Below are 23,791 nucleotides of genomic sequence, written 5' to 3'. Positions count from 1 at the left end.
TTTATTCTAATGATGTTTTTAAGAAAAAATATTGGTTGTTATAGATTTAAATCCTTTTCTTCTATGATTTCTTCGCATCATAAAATCAGTTAAATAGTGAATTCTATTTGCTTCTATTTTTAAACTTTTTGAAGATTTAACTCTTAAATGTTTCAAAAATTTATTTAGGCATATGATGTGAAGTGTGGCTCTAACCTGAGAATTTATGCTAAATTCCCTCACCTTCCAAACAGCCAATTTTCCAAGAAGTATTTATCAAATGATTCTATCTCCATTGTTTTATATGTTTCTTTTATAATAAAAACTAAGCCCAAGCACGGTGGTTCAGTGGTTGAGCACCGGCCTATGAACCAAGAGGTCATGGTTCTATTCCCGGTCAGGGCATATGCGGGGTTGCCGACTCAATCGCCAGTATGGGGCATGTAGGAGGCAGCCAATCAATGATTCTCTCTCATCATTGATGTTTCTATCTCTCCCTCCTTCTCCTTTCCTCCCTCAAATCAATGAAAATATTTTTTAAAGTAATATTATTTCAAGGCCATCATCTAGTTCATTTTATTCACCTCTCCATTCTTAAAACCTTGACCATACTAGTAATTATTATCACTCTGGCGCATTTTAATATCTCTTGTTGATGTTTTTAAAATATTTTCAACTATTAAATTCTGCTTATTCTTCCAAAATGAATTTCAGAACCATTATATTGAAAGTAAACAGAAATCTTATTAAATTTATATGGAACCTATAAATTAATTTTGAATTTCCTATACCAATAAACCTATAAATCAATTAAGCTGGAAAAACTTATATATTCTAAATATTCAGATATCCTAGCCAAAAATATGGTATATCTCTTCATTTATTCAAATTTTACTTTGTTTCTCCAGAAAAATTGATAGTTTTTTTTAAAAAATGCAGGCCTTATGGTTTTTTTATTTAAATTGTTCTTAGAATTTGAAATTTTTTTATTGTTAAATATTACCCATAAACTCTTTTTTTCATATTTATAATTTCTAACTGGTTATTGCTGGTACATCAACAGGGAAGTATAGCGTAACCCATAGGGACTACATTAATAGACCTTTCCAAAAAAAGAGAGGAAACACTGTCATTTAGGAAACCTATTCTCTTCTGGAAGTTGTCCACCGTAGAATCAAAGAGTTATGATATTACATACCACCCATCAAACTCAGAGAATTTAAGGCCATGTTCTTATTCAACAGTCATCATTCTCAGATGAGAGAGAAACCATTTATCAAGACACAGGAAGCAAGGAAGTAGCTATCACACAAGTCAAAGCACTAGGACAAAAACAATGATTCTGATTAAATTTTCAAAAGAAATTTTCACAGTGTGCAATTGTGTTTGGTAAGTTTAAATCCCAAATGAAATTTTAAAGATGTTATATGCCCTTGAAAAGCAGGTTTATAATGAAAATGCTGACAGACCTTTCGAGAGAAAATTTTAGTATCATGAGTACCTCTAATGTCACTTACATGTAAGTAACAAAATCTGTATACATAGAGAGTGTATATAAACTCATAAGGCTTTATTCTACTTATCATATTCAATGTTCATTGTTTTCCATTGTGCTACTATTAGGCTATAACTTTTCAATAAATGATAAATCATAATTTTAATATCCTATATAATAAAAGGCTAATATGCAAATTGACCGAATGTCAGAACAACAGGTCGCTATGACATGCACTGACCACCAGGGGGCAGATGCTCAATGCAAGAGCTGCCCCTTGTGGTCAGTGCACTCCCACAGGGCGAGCGTGGCTCAGCCAGAAGCCAGGCTCACGGCTGGTGAGTGCAGCAGTGGTGGCGGGAGTCTCTCCTGCCTCCATGGCAGCACTAAGGATGTCCGACTGACAGCCTAAGCCACCAGTCAGACATCCCCCAAGGGCTCCCAGACTGCAAGAGGGCACAGGCTGGGCTGAAGGGATCCCCCCCCCGCCACCATAAGTACATGAATTTCATGCACCAGGCCTCTAGATTTATATAGAAAAGCAATCTCTTCTAACTCATTAATTATAAATACTGCCTATGATATCTGGACACAAACAGATAAGGTAGTTTCATCTTTTAAAAATGAATTATGCATACCATTTATTACTTTTTAAACTAAAAAAGAATGTTCACCCATTTCTGTGAATCCCACCCCACCCCCTGCCTCTTGAAGCCATCAATCTGTTCTCTGTTTCTATGACCTTGGGTTTTGTTTCTGTTTTATTTTGGTGTTGTTTTATTTTTAGATTCCATATATAAAAGAGGTCATACAGTATTTTTCTTCCTTTATCTAACTTATTTCACTTAGTATGAAAACCTCAAGACCCATCCATATTGCAAGAAATGGCAAGATTTCATTCTTTTTATGGCCAACTAATATTCCATTGTGTGCATATGCCACAATTTCTTTATCCACTCACCCATCAATGGACACTTAGGTTGTTTCTATGTCTTAGTTATTGTAAATTATGTTGAAATAAATATGGGGAAGCAGAAATATTTTCACACGTATCAGCTACTTTCTTCTAAAGATGCAGGTTGATTCAATGAATCTAACATCCACAGAAGGCTTTGTACGTCTATGAAAGTCATCATCACACCAATTTTCTAATAAAGAAAACAGTTAAAATTTTGGGCAAAGCAATATTAAACATAAGAAGAATTCTTGTTACCTACAATCTGAAGTCACAGATAAGAGACTAGTAAAGGTGTGAGGTCACTACTTTTCTAAACCAATCATCAGCTTTTGCTGGTCATCTGTGACCTTCTAGCAGCTTCTATGAAGATCACTAGGATTACAAGCAAACAAGTAAATATACAAAATGAAACGGAATGAAAAGCAGAAGCATCCCATTTTTACAAAAAAACAAAAACAAAACACATGTAAATGCTTATAAAACAACAACCTACATTGATGGAGGTAGGTCAGACATAGGAACCAAGTGAAATATCTCCTAATGGCCAAAGTTGTAACAATATGAGCCACAAAATAAATCAGTGTCGGATTACAACCCAAAATATAAAACAAATATCCACAAGTCCATACTGATACAAATGAATGATTGACTAAATAAATGAATGGGAAAAGATATGAATCTCCTATGCAATATTCCAAATGATTTATGTAGATATTCTGCCTTTAAGGAAGTGGAGTCTAGCTCCTACTCATTAATGTGTCTGCACATAATGACTTCCTTCCAAAGAGTACAGTATAGAAAGGGGGGAAGGAGTACTTGACAGTGGAGAAACCTAACAAACACTATCTCGGTGATCCAAGGCCAATATCAACAATGATAAATCATGTTTATAATATGTACCCTTGATATTTTGTGAAGAAAATAGCATTTTATTCACCTCTGTGGTCTTTTTCCAAAAACCATAACCCCAGTGTAATCATAAGGAAAACATTAGATACATTCCAAAGGGGCCATTCTACAAAATAGCAGACTTAAACTCCTCACAATTGCCAAAGTCAAAAACAGAGTCTGAGAAACAGTTACAGCCAAGAGGGGCCTGGGGAAACATGACAACTAAGTGTAATGTGGTAACCTGGATAGGATTCTAGAATGGGAAAAGGTCATCAGATAGAAACTAAGGAAATCTAAATAAACTATAAAAACTGAAATGTCAATAAATAGCAGCATAATAAATATGAAAGTAAATAACTGCTGAAAGATTTAAAAGAGGCTGCCTGCGGTGAGGGAGTGAGGGGGAGAGAGCATATAGTGGTATTTTTTACACCAACCTTGCAATACTACGTGACCTCTTAAATGATGTACATGTATTACTTTAATAAACTTAAAAATAAAATACAAAAGTAAAGGCTAAAAATAATAATGAATCAATATTAGTTCATTAATTTTAACAAATGTACCATAATAATGCAAGACATTAATAATAGGGAAAATTCTAGGCAGAGGGGATATGGCCAATCTTTGTACTACCTGCTTCATTTTTCTCTAAACCTAAAGTAGTTCTAAAAATAATCTATTAACTTTTTGAGTTTATTTTTTAAAACAGCAAAGAGGTCAGGAAAATTAGGGGATTATAGTGAAAAAAGGAAAAATTGACCTCTTGGGTAAAATAGGTATAAAGCCAACACCAGACAAGTATTTCCTAATATCAAATCCACTTTATCTAAAGTCAATGTAAAAGCAGAGCTCATTAGAACAGAAAATGATAAAAACCTAAGTCAAACTATAGCTTCAAAAATACCTAAAATCTTAACATAACACAGTTCCTTCCCCATCAACAGTGATGTAAAGAGGACTCACTGTATTCCAAAATAGCCCAAAGACTGCTTACTGTAGTTCGCTTTTCTAAATGAGATGTCAAAAATGGATCCAGAGCTGAATAGAGGTTTGTCCTAGAATATGTGATATCCTATGATTAGCACATATTCTAACCATGAGATAGTAGAGTTTTAAAGGAACTGATCCAAGTTTTTGATTGTCTATAACATTTTAGTGAGGTATTGATCTCTTATGAAGATCTCCAGAGAAGGTTCATAAATTTTCAAGGTCAACCTCACTATTTGGGATACCTCCATTATGGTTTTACCAAATTGGGTGGAAAAATTAATTATTTTATAAGATCCTATTTTGTCAAAATTGTCCTGCAGTTACCTGCAATCAGATCATTTTAATATTGTTGGGTCTAAAATTACTGATTAGTACCATGTAACTACTCATCCTTATACATGGCTGGTAACAAAACTCAAAAAAACTACCTAAAAAAAAAAAACTACCTAAAATTAAAAAGCAGGGGGGCTACAGCATTTAAATTAGTATATGAGAATATACCATCACCTGAGGGCATGATAAACATCTGAGTATTCTGTGGCGTGGCACACAGTAGGTACTCATAATTGATTGCCGAGTTAACGAATAAATGATAATCAATATTTTTTTTAGAAGCTAATCATTTAAATGTATGTCATGCACACCGCTTAGAAGGTAATTAGATCTATTTAAATCCTTTTAAGAGAATAAAAATACTTGGCACATTATAGGGGATATCAAACTAAATAGGAGTCTGAAGATGGTAATAGATGAGGAAGAAAGGAAGTTGAACTATCCTCCCTTTGGTGTTTCTGCCTTGGAAGAGCACAGGGAGGGCCATTCATGGAACACCACAGTCAGTTGGTGCCCATGGCCTTTTGGGAAACTACTTTTGGAGAGCAATAAGATACTGACTTCCTATATTCATGTAAGATGATTCATTATTGAAGGTGTCAGAGAGAAAATCAAGAGGGGTGTGTGTGTGTGTGTGTGTGTGTGTGTGTGTGTGTGTGTGTGTGTGTGTGTGAAGTTCATGTGATGGAGAGGAAACCCATTACTGTCACCCATTCATTCTGCTTTTCTACTTTTCTTTCTATCTCTGCTTCCTCTACTCCCCCACTATAATACAAAAGCCTCAGCTAGTGCCAGACAGACAGAAAGAAAGAAAGAAAGAAAGAAAGAAAGAAAGAAAGAAAGAAAGAAAGAAAGAAAGAAAGAAAGAAAGAAAGAAAGAAATGCTTGAGAGCTCAGTAAGTTTGGAAACTTCAAATTGTAGTATAGTCAACTAACAGGAGAACAGGTAGGCAAATAACACCAGGGTGTCAGGAAAACTGACCCATAGGAGAGTATAGGGCAGGTAGCCAGAAACCTACCCCCAGGTAGACAGAATACCAAGAAGGCCTTTTAGGGATCAGGAAGACTAGCCAACTGTTCATTCACATTATAAGTTCACAAGATCCAAATTTATCAGCTAGGGAACCCATAATCTACAATGAGATCATATAAAAGAGAAAGTACTTCCTTTGCATCTAATGTGAAGCCATGAATAGTGTTTCTAAGAGAAGAAATGGATGATTTTGTGGTCACTAGGACAATGGATGGTTAAAAAAATTTTGGCTCGGGATGGATTTATACCAGTATCTGTCAATGGGATCTTTTGAATAGAAAGATACAGGCATTAAAATAGAAAAAATTTAAATAAGCCCTACCAACTGTTGAAATAATGCCTTGCCCTTGTATATAAATTTCTTTAATCAAAGCACATATCAAATCATAACTCACTAGATTATGACAACACAACCAATCTACCAAACAAATATGATTCCCTGCTTAACTAGCTTTTCAATTTAAGGAGCCCAGCAAAAGGAAGCAATTCAATCAAGAAAAGGAAGGGGAAAGATCATATTAAACTTGATTAAGTATATTTTACATTATGATATTATTATTTTTACCAATATTGCTTTGTAATTAAAGCTCTTTAGACTTCATAGGACCAAAAAAGTTGTGGAACTAATTTAACATTGAAGCAACAATATAAAAAATACCCAAGACACATTATAAAGGTCATAATAAAGACAATACTCTCCAGGAAAGTAAAATCCAACAGGAGATGTGATTTTCAGGAATGCAAATGCTAGAAAAACAGTTCCTGGATAAAGCTTAATCCTATGGCCCAATATGCAATACACTGCTCCACAGAAGTACAAATTTGTAAACCACAAATTAATATGGGGTCTCACAGGAAAATAACAAAGAACAGATATGGAAAAGAATTAAATATGTCAATCACAGATCAAATTATAAAACTGAGTAGCAAACAATACACACAATATTCTCTGATTCAATGTTATTTACTAAAATATTTACATAAAAGGAAATCATTTTCTGGAGGGCTTATCACGATATTCATGGAGCTAGTAAGAATAATAAGGATAGATTCCTGGGCAGCCGGCGCAGGCACATAAACCATGCCATCTTGAAGGGCATAACTGCTGTAAAGGGAAACCCAAACTCACCACCACCTATACTGGCCTCAGACGCAAACTGGGACCCTACAGTCACTCTGGACAAAGACCTGATAACACAGTTGCAAACCCATGGACACCAAGACTCCAGTCATCCTGGCTGCAGATTCCTGTGAGTCACAGAGCTCATCCCCCTCCTGGTGGTGTGCTGCAGTAGCATAGGGCCTGTGAGACACTCAGCGCGCAGGCAGGCCTGCCACTGGCAGAGAGTGGCCATGCAACCCGGTCCCCTAGCAGGCCCATGACGCAGATTATTGGCGTGCGTGGGCCGGGACTCTAATTCTTGGCGCACGTGTGAGGCTCCACCAAGCACCAGTGACTCAGATTCTCAGCACACACATGCAGGGACTCTGATTCTTGGCACACACATGAGGCCTCACCCAGCGCCAGTGACTCTAATTCTCAGTGTATGTGCACAAGACCTCTGATTCTCAGTGCGTGCACATGGGGACTCTGATTCTCAGCACACATGAAGCCGCACTGAGCACCAGTAACTCTGATTCTCTGCACACACGCAAGGGGACTCTGAATCTCAGCACACGCACACATGGGGACTCTGATTCTCGGCACACGCAGCTTCCGCCAACCCCAGACAGCCACGGATCTCAATGCCAGAGCTCTTCATGGCACTTGGATTGAATGATGCTCCTGACGCACACAGCTCAGGCCCCCGAAACTCAGCACTGGGACCATCTGGTGATAGCAAAAATGAGGAGACAACAAAACAATCGCCAAAGGAAAGGAATCACCGAGAAAGGGGCTAAATGAAATGGAGGCATGCTATATGTCAGAAAAATAATTCAGAGTAATGGACATACAGTTCATAAACTGGATGGATGAGAAAATCAACAACATATGCAAGAATCAGGAGGAAATCAAATATGATATAGCTACAATCAAAAACATGATGGAAGGTTTCAACAGTACCCAAGGAGAAGAGGAGGACCTAATTAGTGATTTAGAAGGTAAGGTAGAGTAAAAAGCCCAATTTGAACAGTAATTGGAGAAAAAAATTAAAAAGCAAGAGGAGAGGCTAAGGGAGCTTTGGGACAACATGAAATAAAGGAACATACATATAATAGGGGTGCCAGAAGGACAAGAAGAGCAGCAAGGATTAGAGAATCTATTTGAATAAATAATGACAGTAAACATCCCTGAGATGTGAAAGTCACACAAGCACAGAGAGTCCCACACTAGATAAACTCAAAAAGACCCACACCAAGAGACATCATAATTAAAATGGCAAACGTTAACAACAAAAACAGAAACTTAACCCTTTGCACTTGCTTGCTTTTTTCTCAAGCTTCTACCGATGCTAACCGTGTCGAGTCACACTTGACATCTGAGTGCAAAAGGTTAAAGGCTAAAAGAGAGAGATGGAGAGTTACCTACAAAGGATCTCCCAACAGATTACTAAGTGATTTCTCAACAAAAACACATCAGGCCAGAAGGGAATGGAATGAAGTATACAAAGTGATGCAAAGAAAGGGACTGAATCCAAGAATATTCTACCTAGCAAGGCTGTCAATCAAAATTGAAGGGAAAATCAGGAGCTTCACAGACAAAAAAGGCTAAGGGAGTTTATCACTACCAAACCAGAAATGCAAGAAATGCTAAAGGGAACTGTTGTAAAAAGAAGAAATAGAAAGGGAAGAAGGAACACAGGAATAAAGAATATAAATGGCTACAAACAAGTACCTATCAATAATAACATTAAATGTAAATGGACTAAATGCTCCAATCAAAAGACATCAAATGACTGAATGGATAAGAAAACATGACCCATATATATGCTGTCTACAAGAGACCCACCTCAGAACAAGGAACTCACACAGACTGAAACAGAAGGGATGGAAAAATATCTTTTAGGTAAATGGAAATGATAATAAAAGCTGGGGTAGTAATACTTATATCTGACAAAATAGACCTCAAAGTGAAGGCCATAACAAGAGACAAGGAAGGCCACTTCATAATTCTAAAGGGATTGATACAACAAGAGAATATAACTCCGGTAAACATATATGCACCCAATGCAGGAGCACCCACACACAAACACACACACACATGCACACACACAAAAAAAACTTCTGGAAAACATTGAGGGAAAGATCGACAGCAATACAATCATAGTAGAGCATATAGCTGACAACACTAGATAAATCCTCTAGAAAAAATCACCAAAGAAATAGCAATCCTAAATGACTCACTAGATCAGATGGACTTAATTGATACCTTCAGAAAATTCCATCTCAAAGCTACAGATTACACCCCTTTCCCCGTAAGAAATGTCAGTCTGCTCCATTTCTATGCCCCTGATTCTACTACATTCACCAGTTTATTCTGTTCATCAGATTTTTTTATTAATTTGATTTTTAGATTCACTTGTTGATAGATATGTATTTGTTGTCACTTTGTTTTTCATAATTTTTTTATCTTTACTATTTTCTTCTTCCTCCTCTTCTTAAAGAATACCCTTCAGCATTTCATATAATACTGGTTTGGTGGTGATGAACTCCTTTAGCTTCCTCTTGTCTGTGAAGTTCTTTATCTGACCTTCAATTCTGAATAATAGCTTTGCTGGGTAGAGTATTCTTGGTTGTAGGTTCTTGCTATTCATCACTTTGAATATTTCTTGCCACTCCTTTCTGGCCTGTATAGTTTCTGTTGAGAAATCAACTGACAGTCATATGGGTACTCCCTTGTAGGTAACTAACTGTTTTGTTTTTTTCTTGCTGCTTTTAAGATTCCTTTAACTTTTGCGCTTGGCATTTTAATTATGATGTGTCTTGGTGTGGTCCTCTTTGGATTCCTCTTGTTTGGGGTTCTCTGTGCTTCCTGGACTTGTAACTCTATTTCTTTCACCAGGTAGGGAAAGATTTCTGTCATTATTTCTTCAAATTGGTTTTCAATATCTTGCTCTCTCTCTTCTTCTGGCACCCCCATAATTCAGATGTTGGTATGCTTAAAGTTGTCCCAGAGGCTCCTTACACTATCTTCATATTTTTGGATTCTTTTTTCTTTTCTGGTTGGGTGTTTTTTGCTTCCTCGTATTTCAAATCTTTGACTGGATCCTCTAGTCTACTGTTGAATCTCTGTATATTATTGTTTATTTCAGTCAGTATATGCTTAATTTCTGACTGGTCCTTTTCATTTTTTTTTTTTTGGCATTCTCACTAAGATCCTTGAAGGTTTCACTAAGTTCCTTAGAGGTTTCTAGAAGATCCATGAGTAACCTTATAACTGTGGTTTTGAACTCTATATCCAGTAGTTTGATTTCTTTCATTTGTGACATGTTTCTTTGTCTCCACATTTTGACTGTTTCTATGTACAGGGTAGCTGCTAAGTCTCCTTGAGTTGATAGAGTGGCCTTGTGTAGTAGGTGTCCTATAAGGACCAGTGGCTCAGCTTCACCAATCACCTGAGGTGGACACTATTGGTGCACCCCTTTATGGGCTGTATGCACAGTCTTGCTGTAGTTGAGCCTTGATTGCTGTTGGTATCACTGGGAGGAATTGACCTCCAGATCAACTGGCTGTGAGGACCAGCTGTGTCTACAATGGAAGAGCTACTGTGCAGGAGACACCCTTATGGGGCAGAACTTGCTTCAGTGGGGCTTTGGTGCACACTGAGTCTACCCCTTGAATGTGTCACTTATAGATATGGAAATATTATTGTTGATAAATGTATGTATGTGCAATGGGCTCTTCCTTGAGAAATTAAAAAAATAAAACTTAGTAGAATAGGATTTTTGTAGGGCACCAATCAATTTGTGAAATACACCTATAAGGTTGGAACAGTGGGTAATGCAAAGACCAGTTTCTGTGACCTGGTTTGCTGCTCTCCAATTTTGAGCTATTCAAAATGTAGTGGCGTGGGACATGTCCCTTCTGCAGCTCAAATCCCAGTGGGCCACATTACAGCACGGGAGTGACTTCCTCTAAACCCCAGAGGCAGCCATTATATGTAAGATGGTTCTCTGAATTCCAGAATTTACACAATTGTAAGAATTATTCTCAAAGCAGACCAAGGGTGATTTTTACCTAGGATAAATATTGTAGATATGATGGCAATTTTGCTTTAAAAATAGCAAACACATTCATTTCTTTGTCTCAAAACCATTTCTTTCTTTCCACTTGTATACCAAATTTCATTGAAATTTAATAAAATTCATAGCATATATGACTATTTTAAATGTTACAGAGAACCAAAATGATAATGTATATCTCACATCTTTCATTAATGTAACCAAGACACAAAGCTAGTAAATGTTGAAATTAGGATTAAAATCTTTGGCTTTCTGTCTACAAATTCTCAGTTCTTTCCATTACACTATTAAGGTGATCCTTGTATCATTTCTAGAAAAATTGCATAACTCTTTTGGTTTTCTGAGACTCGGTATCCCACACTAATCAGCAATACTCAGATTCCAGCTTCGTGTCTTATAATTCAATTCAATTCCAACCCTATCTCCTCCCCAGACATAGCATCATAACCCACAGGTTGAGGGCTCAGTACCATAAGACTGCCCTCTCCCTTGAGGCATATACATCATCATTTTGGTTCTCTGTAACATTTTAAATTGTCATATATGCTGTGAATTTTATTAAATTTCAAAGAAATTTGGTACAAGAGTGGAAAGAAAGAAATGGTTTTGAGACAAAGAAATGAATCTGGTTGCTATTTTAAAATTGTCATTGTGCCTACAATATTTATCCTAGGTGAAAACCACCTCTGGTCTGCATTGTCTGAAAATGATTCTTACATTTGTGCAAATTCTGGAATTCAGAGAACCATCTTGTATATAATGGCTGCCTCTGGGGTTTAGAGGAAGTGACTTCCATGCTGTAATGTTACCCACTTGGATTTGAGCTGCAGAGGAGACATGCCCCACACCACTACATTTTAAATAGCTTGAAATTTGAGAGCAGCAAATCAGATTACAGAAACTAATTATTGCACTACCCACTGTGTCAACCTTACAGGTATATTATTACCTGTGCTTCTGACCTATTGACTATAGACTGGAGTTACACACGCCCTCCTTGGACTTCAGAAACGAGTCATAAATCTAAGTTGTGACCTGTACTTCTGACTGACTGGCTATAAATAAGATATACCCATGGCCTCCTCCTTGGGTTCAATTAATTTTTACAGTGGTTCATAGAACTCAGCGAAACATGTGACTTATTAGATCACTGGTTTATTACAAAAAAATTTATAATTCAGGAACAGCCAGATGGAAGAGATACATAGAATAATACATGGATTAAGAGCACAGAGCTTCCATGCCCTCTCCAGGCTTGTCACTCAACTTGGGAGCTCTTTGAACCCTGTCCTTCTGAGGTTTTATGGAGGCTTAATTAGATAGTCATGATTGATTAAATCATTGGAGATTGATTCAACTGTTCAGGGGGGAAGATACTGAAAGTTCCAACCCTCTAATCCTGTGGTTGGCTGGACTGGCAACCAGCTCCCCATCCTTAGGTGCTACCCAAAATCCACCTTATTAACATAATAAAGACACCTTCACCACTCTTAGCATTTAGGAAGTTCCAAAGGTTTTGAAAGCCCTGAGCTAGGAACCCTGGATGACCAAATATATATTTTTCTTATAAATCACAATATCGCAGGAACCAAGAGCATCGTTCTGAGAGGGACCAGTTTATGTCTTCAGAGCCTCTATAAGAGGACAAGTTCTCTGTAAAAGGGTTTTATCCCTTTAAGATACAGTCAGAAGGGAATAGAATCAAAGGCTGAGTGCAGACTGATTACCAGGTCTGTACTCTTTTTCAAGCACCTTTGTGCAAACTAGAACAAGATACCTCCTCTGGTTGGAAGAATTACCACAAGGTGCCATCTCTAGGCAGAATAACTACAAAGGGCCAACAGTGAGTCAAGTGCAGGCTATATTTCAGCCCAAATTCATGTCCCCTCAGTATGGCATCCTTGTGCAGAAAATTAATTGCATAAGCATCCCTTGGGCCCTGCTGGGTGCCTGACACCATCTATTGGACTTGCTCTTTGAGGCTGTCACTCCAGTGTACTTGGGCTACTGGCTGTCTCCTCACCTGGGTTCTTACAGCATTGATGACCATTGAACTCCATTGTCCTTTCAATATTAAATATGGGCATATGTCCATCCAAAGACATTTTATACTCTGAGCCACGGTACAACCTGCTGTATTTTTGTAACTTAAGCTATTCCTAAGAAATGAAAAATACCCAGATAAAATGTGAATAAAATTAGGTGGCTTTGATGGGGAAACAAAATATCCAGAACCATGTCCTAAACTCAAAGAAATATATCTTAAAGAAGCCCTTTTCCACTCTGACAAATTCAGAATAGTCAGATGCCCAATGGAAAGGGACTGCTGTTTTGTTTTGTTTTGTTTTTCCCACAGACTGTTGGGTCCATGTCAGGGCCATGCAAGTGCAGTAGACCCTATTATCCTATTTAGAATACACATCTGAGTACACTGTGGTAAGTGCTATGATTGAGCTATGTTTGGGGTACTATTGGTGGTTGTATGAAATAGGTTGTCTGGAACAGTCTGAATTCCAAATATGCTGCAATGTTGTATCACCCTAAGTCAGATAATGGAAATTCAGTCATCATGAAAATTGAAGACTTTTGAGAAATACAACCATGTCATTTGCCAGAGCTCTGTGAAAACAAAAGTTTGACTTATAACATTCCCACTTTTCTGGGCATTTTAAGGTTTTTCATTATTGATGAAACAAGAGATTGATAATCACTCATCTGATTCTCAATGTGAGGCAATGTGCTAAGTGCTTTATTTGAATACTCCTCATGTACTCTTTAAAGCAATCTTATGATGTAGGCATCCATCATCATCCTCATCTCCATTTTACAAATGAGGAACTCAGGCTTAGACACATTAAACAACTCATTCAAGGTACCTCAGCCAGAAAAATGACATGGCATCAATTATGAACTCCTGTCTTTTCAGTCTCAGAACTTAAGCTCTCTACTGGTTCTGACACATTCCTTTCTAAGTTGACCTCAGCAATGAAACTTTAATGATGCTCTGATATTAAAAAATAATTTAAAATCTCAATAATATGATCCTAGTTATTTGCAAACAAAGCAAAAATTCTTATCCAGGATTCAATTTCATGGAAATAAATAGTTTAGGCTAAACCTTTGCAAATATACTTGCATAAATATAAGTAAACTATGTTAAAAATTGGATATTGGGGGCAAGTTTGGGAAATACATTGGATTGTTTTTTTCCATTTTGTGCAGATTAATTAACAATAGACCATCCCAAACCTGAAGTTATAAAAAATGAATTAATACACATCTTTTAAGTGAAATGTTTAAACAACAATTATATTTAAATGCTGCATTTGAAAGTCTCACCTCCCACGCATTCAAAAGTATCTATTATTTTTTAAATGACACTAATTAATATATACAATTTCAAGAAACTATTTCTTCAGATAGAAAACTGCAATACAAATATACAGAAACCACACAAATTAAAATTTTTAGGCACAAAAAGGCACCACCAGTGTTATAAAGCATCCAAAAAACATTTTCTGCAAAACAGGAGGCAGGATTTTAATCAACATACTTCTTCTAAAGAGGTGGCATCAGTTTTATGAACAGTTGATGAGCCACTATATTTAGAAAACAAATTATTACCAGCTTTGCTTTGGAAAAAAACTGGGGAGCTAAAAATAGCAAAAGATGATTTGCCTTTTACAGGAAAAGGTTTGCAAACCACAAAAACTAGAGGCCTGGGCTATTGGAAACTGTCTTCTGAAATATTTGTTACTAATTAGGGAGATCAGCAATTGGAACCAAAGGGTGATTGATGATTTATGGCATGATGCTTTTGGGGAGCAGGAGATAATTCCCCCATTGTACCCTTCTTTAGTTCTTCTGGCTGGACTAGCCTTAAAATAATAACATTGACACAAGACTAGATTAATAGGACACACAAAAAACACACAATTTAATACATGCACATGGGAAAATCACAATGTGATGCTCAGATTATAAAATGAGGCTCAAGGAAGTGATTGGACTTGACACTTCTTTTACACTTTTTAGACAAAGAAACTGAAAATTTGTGAGAAATTGACAGGACAAAGAAAGTCAGTGCTCATTAGAAAGGAATCTAAGCAGGTTTGGGTATTCATTACTGAGGAAACTACACAAAGTCTGGGCTTGGGTAGTAAATTAGTAAAGGCATTACAAATATGTTTATACACACTTTTTTGAGTCTGGATTTTATAACTCTTGGGATAAGGTTGTCTCTCAGTTCTTCAGGAGTGGGGAAGGCACCTATCATGGAGATTTATTTCCTGCTTTGGGGAGACAGAGGAGAGTCAGAGAGCTCTTTGTGCTTTTGCTACTTCTCAGGTAATTTTAGTTCATATGAATCAATATGCATTGTGTAACACCTGGAAACAGCCTGCCCTAGGCCACAACAATACTAACCTTATCCGGTCCTGTTCATCATTCTTAATCCACCAATTTAATAATGAAAGAGATGGCATGCTCATGATATCAGTGAATCACACAGATCTCATAAATGATGACATAGCTGGAGATGTGGGCTGGATCCAACAAGATCCAATGTAAAGGAGGGGAGGGGGAAGACTAATACTTGAGTCCAAAAAACCAAGCACAGCAAAACATGAAGTAGATGTGGCTAGACAGCAAGTTGTACTAGAGAATAAGACTCAAGGAGTCAAAGGTCAGCTTGATATGAGTCCAGAAAGGCAATTCAATTTTAGGTTGCTTTAACAAATAAGTATTGTCTGAAAAACACATATACAGAAGCATTTTCTGTGGAATAAAATATTAAAACATGTAGAAGAAAGAGATATATTCACTTGAGGGAAATTCCAGGTTAATTTAAACAAGTCTATCTTCTGTAGGAATATTCTAAGCCTAAGTGGTAACTCTTACTCCTTAAATGTATTTGACCATGAAACACTTCTTTTTACAGAGTTCCTCTTTGGGACTGGTGTAAAAGAGAACACCCCAGAGGAATCACTGCATAAGAGCTGTCTCAGGAAGCAATGAATGAGTTCTTTGTAAGAGTGACACTTTTTAAAAACAGAAGAAATCCAAACATCAGATGAATGTTAGCCTAAATGATCATAAGGTTTCCTCCTACCCTGGGATTCTATGATACTTGATTAACTAGACCTAATAAATAGCCTTAATTCCCTATGACATCAGGAGCAGAGTTTCTAGTGAGGGAAAATTCTCTGGGGACTACCATATAGTAAAGTGATGGGAAAAACAGTTCCCTTCAACAGCACAAGCACTGCCTTTTCAACTATATTCATGTAAAATTTTGGCACAATGACTATTAAATCTTTGGTGAAAAGATGTTAGAAATGGCAGTGTGAACACAAGAGCCTGATAAGACACAGAGAAGCTAGTCAGAGTGGCACCTTGTTCTGTGTGCTCAGCCACCATAGAACAGTGCAGCCCTGTACCCCAGGGCTGTCCAACCTCCATGCTCACCAACCACCACCTCCCTACCCTCATGTTAGGCAGCTGGCTACCCACCTGGACCTACCTACTGGATCTCTGCTACTGAATGGTAGTTGTGACCTGATGCCTGAGAATAAGTTTAGATAACAGGGCATTTTCTGCTCATTTTTTAATCCTTTTCAGTATAATGTAAAGTAGCTCCCACTCCAGAGTATTTTGCTGGCCTATCCCCTTAGCAATTAGGAAGGTATAATTTTAATTAGACAAAGAGATTCATTAACTATGTTGTGTCTACTAGTTTTGACTAGATACAAACTTCTTTTTTTAAATTTCAACTGGGGTGTGTGTGTGTGTGTGTGTGTGTGTGCGCGCGCGCGCGCAGAAACAATTACAAAACCCTATTTCTACAAAAATCAAGCAATGTTGTGAAGCAACACTAAGCATTTTTTAAATCTCACCTAAGGTGCAAAGAACTGTTACCAAAAATGCTAAATAACCTTCTCACAACCCCAAAGCCCCACTGATTTTTAATTCGTTCAATTTGATTTACTAAATGTGTTAAAATTGAGGTCTGCGACACAAACATAGTACAGCATTTATTTTCATCTTGAGGTAATGTGCCTTCCCAGGAAAAAAAGCTTAGTAATGTGAATCACATGATTGCACAGACTATTACAGAAAAGTCTGTGAGTGTTTTCTTAAAGGGCTACCAAACAACTTAAATTTCCAAAAATGTCACTCATTCGACAAATATGTTGCTCTTTATAAAATTAGTTACTAAGTATTAAAGTTGAGAAAATGCACCATACTTACTGATAAATATTGTCACCAATTTGGCTTCATTCTACTAAAAATCACATTAAAATTTTAATTTAACTAACTTCAAACTTAAACTTAACAAATTGCCTTGCTATGGTCACAAAAATATCATTATAGGGTGTAGTCAGCACAAGACTTTGAACAGTGTAGTTATACATAAATATTTGTTGAGTGACAGACTACATGACTGAATGGATAAGCTTCAATGTTGAAATTTACTTTTAAATAGCAGTGGCAGACTAAGTGATGGATTGATTGCAATTTATGTAGGAAGAACAAAATAACTGAACAGTGGCTTAAACTGCAACAAAAAATAGCCTTATTTCTTCTCAAGTCCATAAGGCAGAAATTGTCAAGTATAAAGAGAACATGAGGGAAATAAAATACATAATATCAAAGCAAAGAGGAGCATCTTTATCCCTATATCTTTAAAACAGGACATGGACAAATTTTGCTTAGCAAACTGAAGTCAAGGGTTTGTTCTGCAGCTTTGTGGATCAGAGACTGTGATTAGACACTATATTTTGCCCAGGAAAATAAGCTAATGAAATTTACCATCCAATCATGTACAGAGTAACAGCAATTGCTGATTAGGGACTAAAAACTAATTGCAACTACATTTTAATTACATTTCAATGCAAGACTCTAAATTAATTTATCCATATAAAATACTGTACTATATTGGCTTAGAAATGGCTAATTAACCCATCCAGAACTTAAAGGACACCCAAGGACTATTTATTTCTATTTAATATATAAAGAAAATAATGAATCAACAACCACCAGAAAATTATTTCAAGGACATAAACATTGATTTCAGGCCAGAACCAATATTAAAATAGACCTAACTTCAGCCTCAGTCCTTCCCCTGCTTAGCAACAGAAAGATCAGTATTTAATGTGTTAAAAACTACTTCTGATACTTGCTTTATCTTTTGAGCTGCATAAAGACCAAAGGGTTCAGAAAGGACTGGAAGAGGTTTTTGTTTTTATATCTGTTTGTTATTACCCATCCCATTCAATCCCATAAGCTCTACTGGGCAGAACCCAGTAGCATTAACCTACCTATGGAGTTGCCTTTAAAGAAATGCTTTTGTCAGAGTATTTAAGCTATGCACAGATTCCACGACAATTACCCTTTTTTATATACTGAAACCTTGCTTTTAAATAGTGGCATTATTTCTCTTCTATTCTTTATGATAAAGATATGAATGCACACCTTTCAAAACTCAGTTATCAGAGAATAAAGCTTGTAATTTGTGGCTCTAACAAAGGAACTGAAATGTCATCACATCAAAGGCAGTTCTGCCCTCTCCAAAATACCCAGCAATACACCTCAGAGACCAAGTGGCCAAAGAAAGCAGTTTCCAGTGAATCTGAATGCTATCGGTTCCATTTGCTCTTATTTTAGGATGTATTCTATGTGTCTAGAAACCAGAAGTGACAATAGTGCCTAACCATATCAGAAACTTTTTAAAGGTTAATGCATTCTGGCATAAAATAATGTCAGAGCCATAAACAACTCATAAATACAAAATCTAGGAAAACCACGAAAACACTCATCACACTACTGAGAATGGTAGAACCCTGGATGATAAAACCACTATGGACTTCTAAATTATTCTTTTAATAAACTTGGTGGAGAATTATACTATATATCAATATTTATGATATCAGCTAATGATAGTTCAGGGATGCAGAATGCAAAATGCAGTCTGCCTCCGTTCAGTTGTGCACTGCCTTGGTAATTACTTCTAGATTGAAAATGGGATTCAGTTCAACTTAGGTAACAAGGAAATCAGTTTCCAATTTGGCAAGGTAGACATCTAATTAGCAATCCAGTTCCCCTTTGTCATAAACCCATCACCACATTCAGGTCGGTCTGTAGAATAAATTTAGAGAAAACTGAAACTATGGGATATAATGTGTTATGCAATTATTTGTAGAATTTACAGGTAAAACAATCTTATAAAGACTTTCAAAAATTAGGGGGGGAATATATCTATATCAAAAATCATTCAAACTTAAGCTTGCAAGGGGCCAAGTAGAAATGGGTTTGCCTCATATGATGAATTTGACAAGTTGAGACAATGGAGTCCAAAAAATCAGGTACCGTATGATGGAATTGGTGGAGTGAGGCAGAGCCACAAATGGTTTATGTAATGCCTACTTAATGAATGGTATAAAAATAAATTGAAAGAAGCTCAGTTTTTGGCTTTAAGCCATGGAAGCAAGAAAAGTTACAGTTAAGGATCAAAGCTCCAGTATCTAGTCATAATATATTTCTAGTCTTAACACTTCACAACAGTATCAATGGGTACCTTAATAATGTACTACCCAATGTGATTAATCCATGAGTCTGAGGGTCTGACTATACCCAAAATACATAGTACTTACAAATGAAAATGTACATGTTCTGGTGAGCACTCAGGACAGCTACAACTATTTTTATTTTAGTCTGTTTCTGCTGTTAAAAGTCTAGCACTTAGAATTATACATTATGAGTGAACATGTTTACTGAGACTAGTCATTTGTTACCCTCTTCCTTCTCCTCCTATTTTCGTAAAGTACAAATGCTACTTATGTAACACTTTTTTTTCACCAAAAACATGTTAATATATATTCAACCCCTATCATCCTCACACCACATTATTACTTTAATGTGACACTTAGATAAGGAAATTAAGACAAGATTGACTTATTTGTCCAAAATGGTACTACATAGCTAATTGGTGGCAGAGTCAACATGAGAACTCTATGCAAGACTCTGTCATTTTATGACGTAAATCCTCTAATTTTTAAAAAATATATTTTTAATTTATTTCGGAGAGGAAGGGAGACAGAGACAGAAACATCAATGATGAGAGAGAATCATTGATTTGACTGCCTCCTGAATGCCCCACACTGAGGACCAAGCCCGCAACTGGGGCATATGCCCTAACTGGAAACCGTGACTCCCTGGCTTATAGGTCAATGCTCAACCACTGAGCCACACTGACATGGTTGAAGCAAATCCTTTAATAAAGTAGAACCAGTCCTAGCTGGTTTTGCTCAGTAGATAAAGCGTCGGCCTGAGGACTGAAGGGTCCCAGGTTCAATTCCAGTGAAGGACACATGCCTGGGTTAAGGGCTCAATCCCCAATGTGGGGCATGCAGGAGGCAGCCGATCAATGATTTTCTCTCATCATTGGTGTTTCTATTTCTCTCTCCCTCTCCCTTCCTCTCTGAAATCAATAAAAATATATTTATAAAAAGTAAAGTAGAACCAAAGTTGTCCATCTTTAACTATAGATAATGATACTAATTTAGAGTCTTATTGTGCAAATTCGATAAGCTAATGTACACCTGGCACACAATATTCACTAAATATTATTTCTCTTCCTAAGGTCAGATATGTTTGCTAAACACCAAGTTAAACAAATAAAACAGATCTTTTTGCTGCAGGACTCCTTGGAGTCATTAATATGGTATGTGATGCCCCAAGAGGCAAATAAAGTATGTAACCTTTCTCCAAACAACCAAACAGCCAAACAGCCCATTTTTTTTCAAGAAGCATATATTCATATGTCATGGAAGACTAATATTCCACAGGACACACTTGGAGAACCCTGCTGCAGACCATAAAATATTTAGGAAAATATGTGAAATGAGTCATCTACATGTAATTAATAAATGGCTGATTTAAATAGCCTGATCTGAATAGCCTAGTGACCTTTTTGAGATCACCCCAAACATTTATTACATAGAAAGTAACAATCACTTAGAAATGGTGCTCAAGCTTGCTCAGAAAGACACTTGAGTAGGTCAATTTTATTGCAGGTCTATGTGAAGACTGGACATATTGCATAGCTATTTGTGATTCAAAAGTAAAAATACAGGCAGCTTTAAAAAGAAGAAAGGTTCACAGTGATTCTGCTCGCTTCCCCTCAATATGCTCTATCACTCTTTCTGTGGTTTGCTACTATATGGGTCAAATCTTCAGGACAGCCCTGGCCGGTGTTGCTCAGTGGTTGAGCATTGGCCCATGAACCAAGAGGTCACTGGTTTGATTCCCGGTCAGGGCACATGCCCGGGTTGTGGGCTCAATCCCCATTAGGGGGCATGTAGGAGGAGGCAGCCAACTGATGTTTCTCTCTCATGGATGTTTTTATCGTTCTATCTCTCCCTTCCTCTCCCTCTAAAATCAATTAAAAAATATTTTTAAAATCTTCAAGACAGTAAAGAGAAAGGGAAGAGCAGGGGAAACTTGCATTTTTTTTTCTTTATCACTGTTAAGGAACTAAAATCCTTTGAGTCACCATGCATGAACTCTGTTCATTGAATGGGAGAGTGACCATTAAAACTGTGCTCTGATGTATGGGAGCCATGATCCACATGTGTGTTATCAAGTCAATAACTGTTACAAAATGTCTAATTTTGTGTTAAGTAATTCAGGCTGTAAGAAAATATGATCCACTTAGAATCCTGTAGGGAGAAGCACAGAAAAAGTATAATACCAAACGATCTATATAATAAAAGTCTAAGCAACCGTTAAGGTGAAACGACCAGAATGACCGGTCGATATGAAGTGCACTGACAACCAGGGGGCAGACACTCAATGCAGGAGCTGCCCCCTGGTGGTCAGTGCACTCCCACTGGGGGAGCACCACTCAGCCAGAAGCCGGGCTCACAGCAGCAGTGGCGGGAGCCTCTCCCGCCTCTGTGGCAGCGCTAAGGAGTAGCGAGCCGAGGGGTAAGGAGCCAGCAGACAGGTGGTAAGGGGGTCCCGGACTGTGAGAGGGTGCAGGCTGGGCTGAGGACCCCCCCCATGCACGAATTTTGTGCACTGGGCCTCTAGTACATAATAAAAGAGCTAGATCTTGAGGTACAAACTGTAATTGTCATGTGAACCCTGAGAAAGAAGAAAGATCACTGAGCATCATGGACAGGAGTTGACAGTTGAGCTGGACCTTGAAAGCCTGTAAGGGGTTGCCACAGGGCTTCTGTAAGCAAAGCCAGTTCCCTCACCCCCTAATGTGCACCAACTGTCAGGGGAGTGTTGAGGCCTTGCTTCCCTTCCTTTAAGGAACAATAGAGGTACTATAGAGATTTTTGCTTCTCTTCCTCTCTGCAATGGATGTATGTATCAGTTCAAGATTCTCAAATCAGTAGCCCTTCCCTCTGGGTCACAGTGACTATCTGACTGCTTGCTTGCCCAATAAAGAAATGGGGGGAAACACCAACCATAACAACAATTTACGGGTTAGAGCTGCATAAGAACAATTCCACAATAAGAGAATCTACATGGGCTTGTGTGGAAAGACAAGTGCTATTTTCTGCTTGAGTCTGTTACTGTAGAGAATCACTCAACCCTATGATTGTATTATTTATACAGAACTCACTAGGGCACCATCTGGTGCTAAGCTAACGGGAAAAAAAAAAAAAAGGAAAATCAAACCCAAAGCCAATTGTCTTCCTTGGAGTTTTCACTAATGACCTGTTCCTCGCCAATATTCCAACTGATCACATTCTAGTTTAAAACAGGAAAAGACATTTAATGCTTTAAAGGAAGTCTTAAAGGGAATTTAGATAGACATAACCTTGAAAAGATTCTGTTCCTATCTAGATCTTCTTAGTTGAGAGGGCATTGCCCCTATTTCAGGTCTTATTACATCTTATTAAGTTGTTAGATCAAGTTCATAATGTCCCATCTCAATACCCAATCACCAAGAATAAAGGGTGAGAGGTGATCTTGCAAGATTAAGTCCTGGAGATGGAAACTTAAGCCAAATTAGTGAGGAAAATTCTGAAATATAAGAAACAAACTAACAAATGCCCATGATGAAAATAATTTTAATTGGAAGTAATTTTTAAATCTCACATTTTGACTCTCAATAAATTACTCTCAATGAGGTAGTCAACTTGACATTGCCATTATGTTTTCCTTTGTAATAAAAAATTTTTACAACTACAATACAAAAGGTAGGTGTGTGTGTTGAATTTATATACTCTTATATTTTTTCTAACCCAATGAAAAAGATTTCCCTTTTCAGTTCTTATTGGCTTTTCCTAAATTCTCCAAGCTCTAGTAGTTTTCTTTTTTAACACAGATATTTTAAAATGGCACCATATTTTAATTTGGTTTCAATATTATAAATTCATCATGAAGGCTATAAACAATTCTGGTCCCATTTTGTCCCCATTGGGAGCTAACACTGCAGGTCTTTTTTTAAAAATATATTTTATTGATTTTTTTTACAGAGAGGAAGGGAGAGGGATAGAAAGCTAGAAACATCGATGAGAGAGATACATCGACCAGCTGCCTCCTGCACGCCCCCTACCGGGGATGTGCCCACAACCAATGTACATGCCCTTGACCTGAATTGAACCTGGGACCTTTCAGTCCACAGACCGATGCTCTATCCACAGAGCCAAACCGGTTTTGGCTAACACTGCAGGTCTTAATGGTACCTTAATATATAATCAGGTGCCTTGATTCCCATGCTCACTAGTGTTTAAAGTTCTCTTTGGCCTATAGTGTGATTTTCCACACTTTAGGGGCTCTGTTTTTAATACAACCTTTTAAAGATTTTGACAATCCCAAAAAGAAGCCAATCAAATAGCCCAAAACCATGATATTAGGGGGGATTGCTCTCTTAATCCTGAAAGCAAAATTACCTTGTAAAGTGGTTT

This window comes from Eptesicus fuscus, chromosome 1 (assembly GCF_027574615.1).
Source record: "Eptesicus fuscus isolate TK198812 chromosome 1, DD_ASM_mEF_20220401, whole genome shotgun sequence".
In the NCBI taxonomy this organism is placed as follows: Eukaryota; Metazoa; Chordata; class Mammalia; order Chiroptera; family Vespertilionidae; genus Eptesicus; species Eptesicus fuscus.
The sequence above is the reverse complement of the archived record's forward strand: the minus strand, read 5'-3'. Positions refer to the sequence as shown.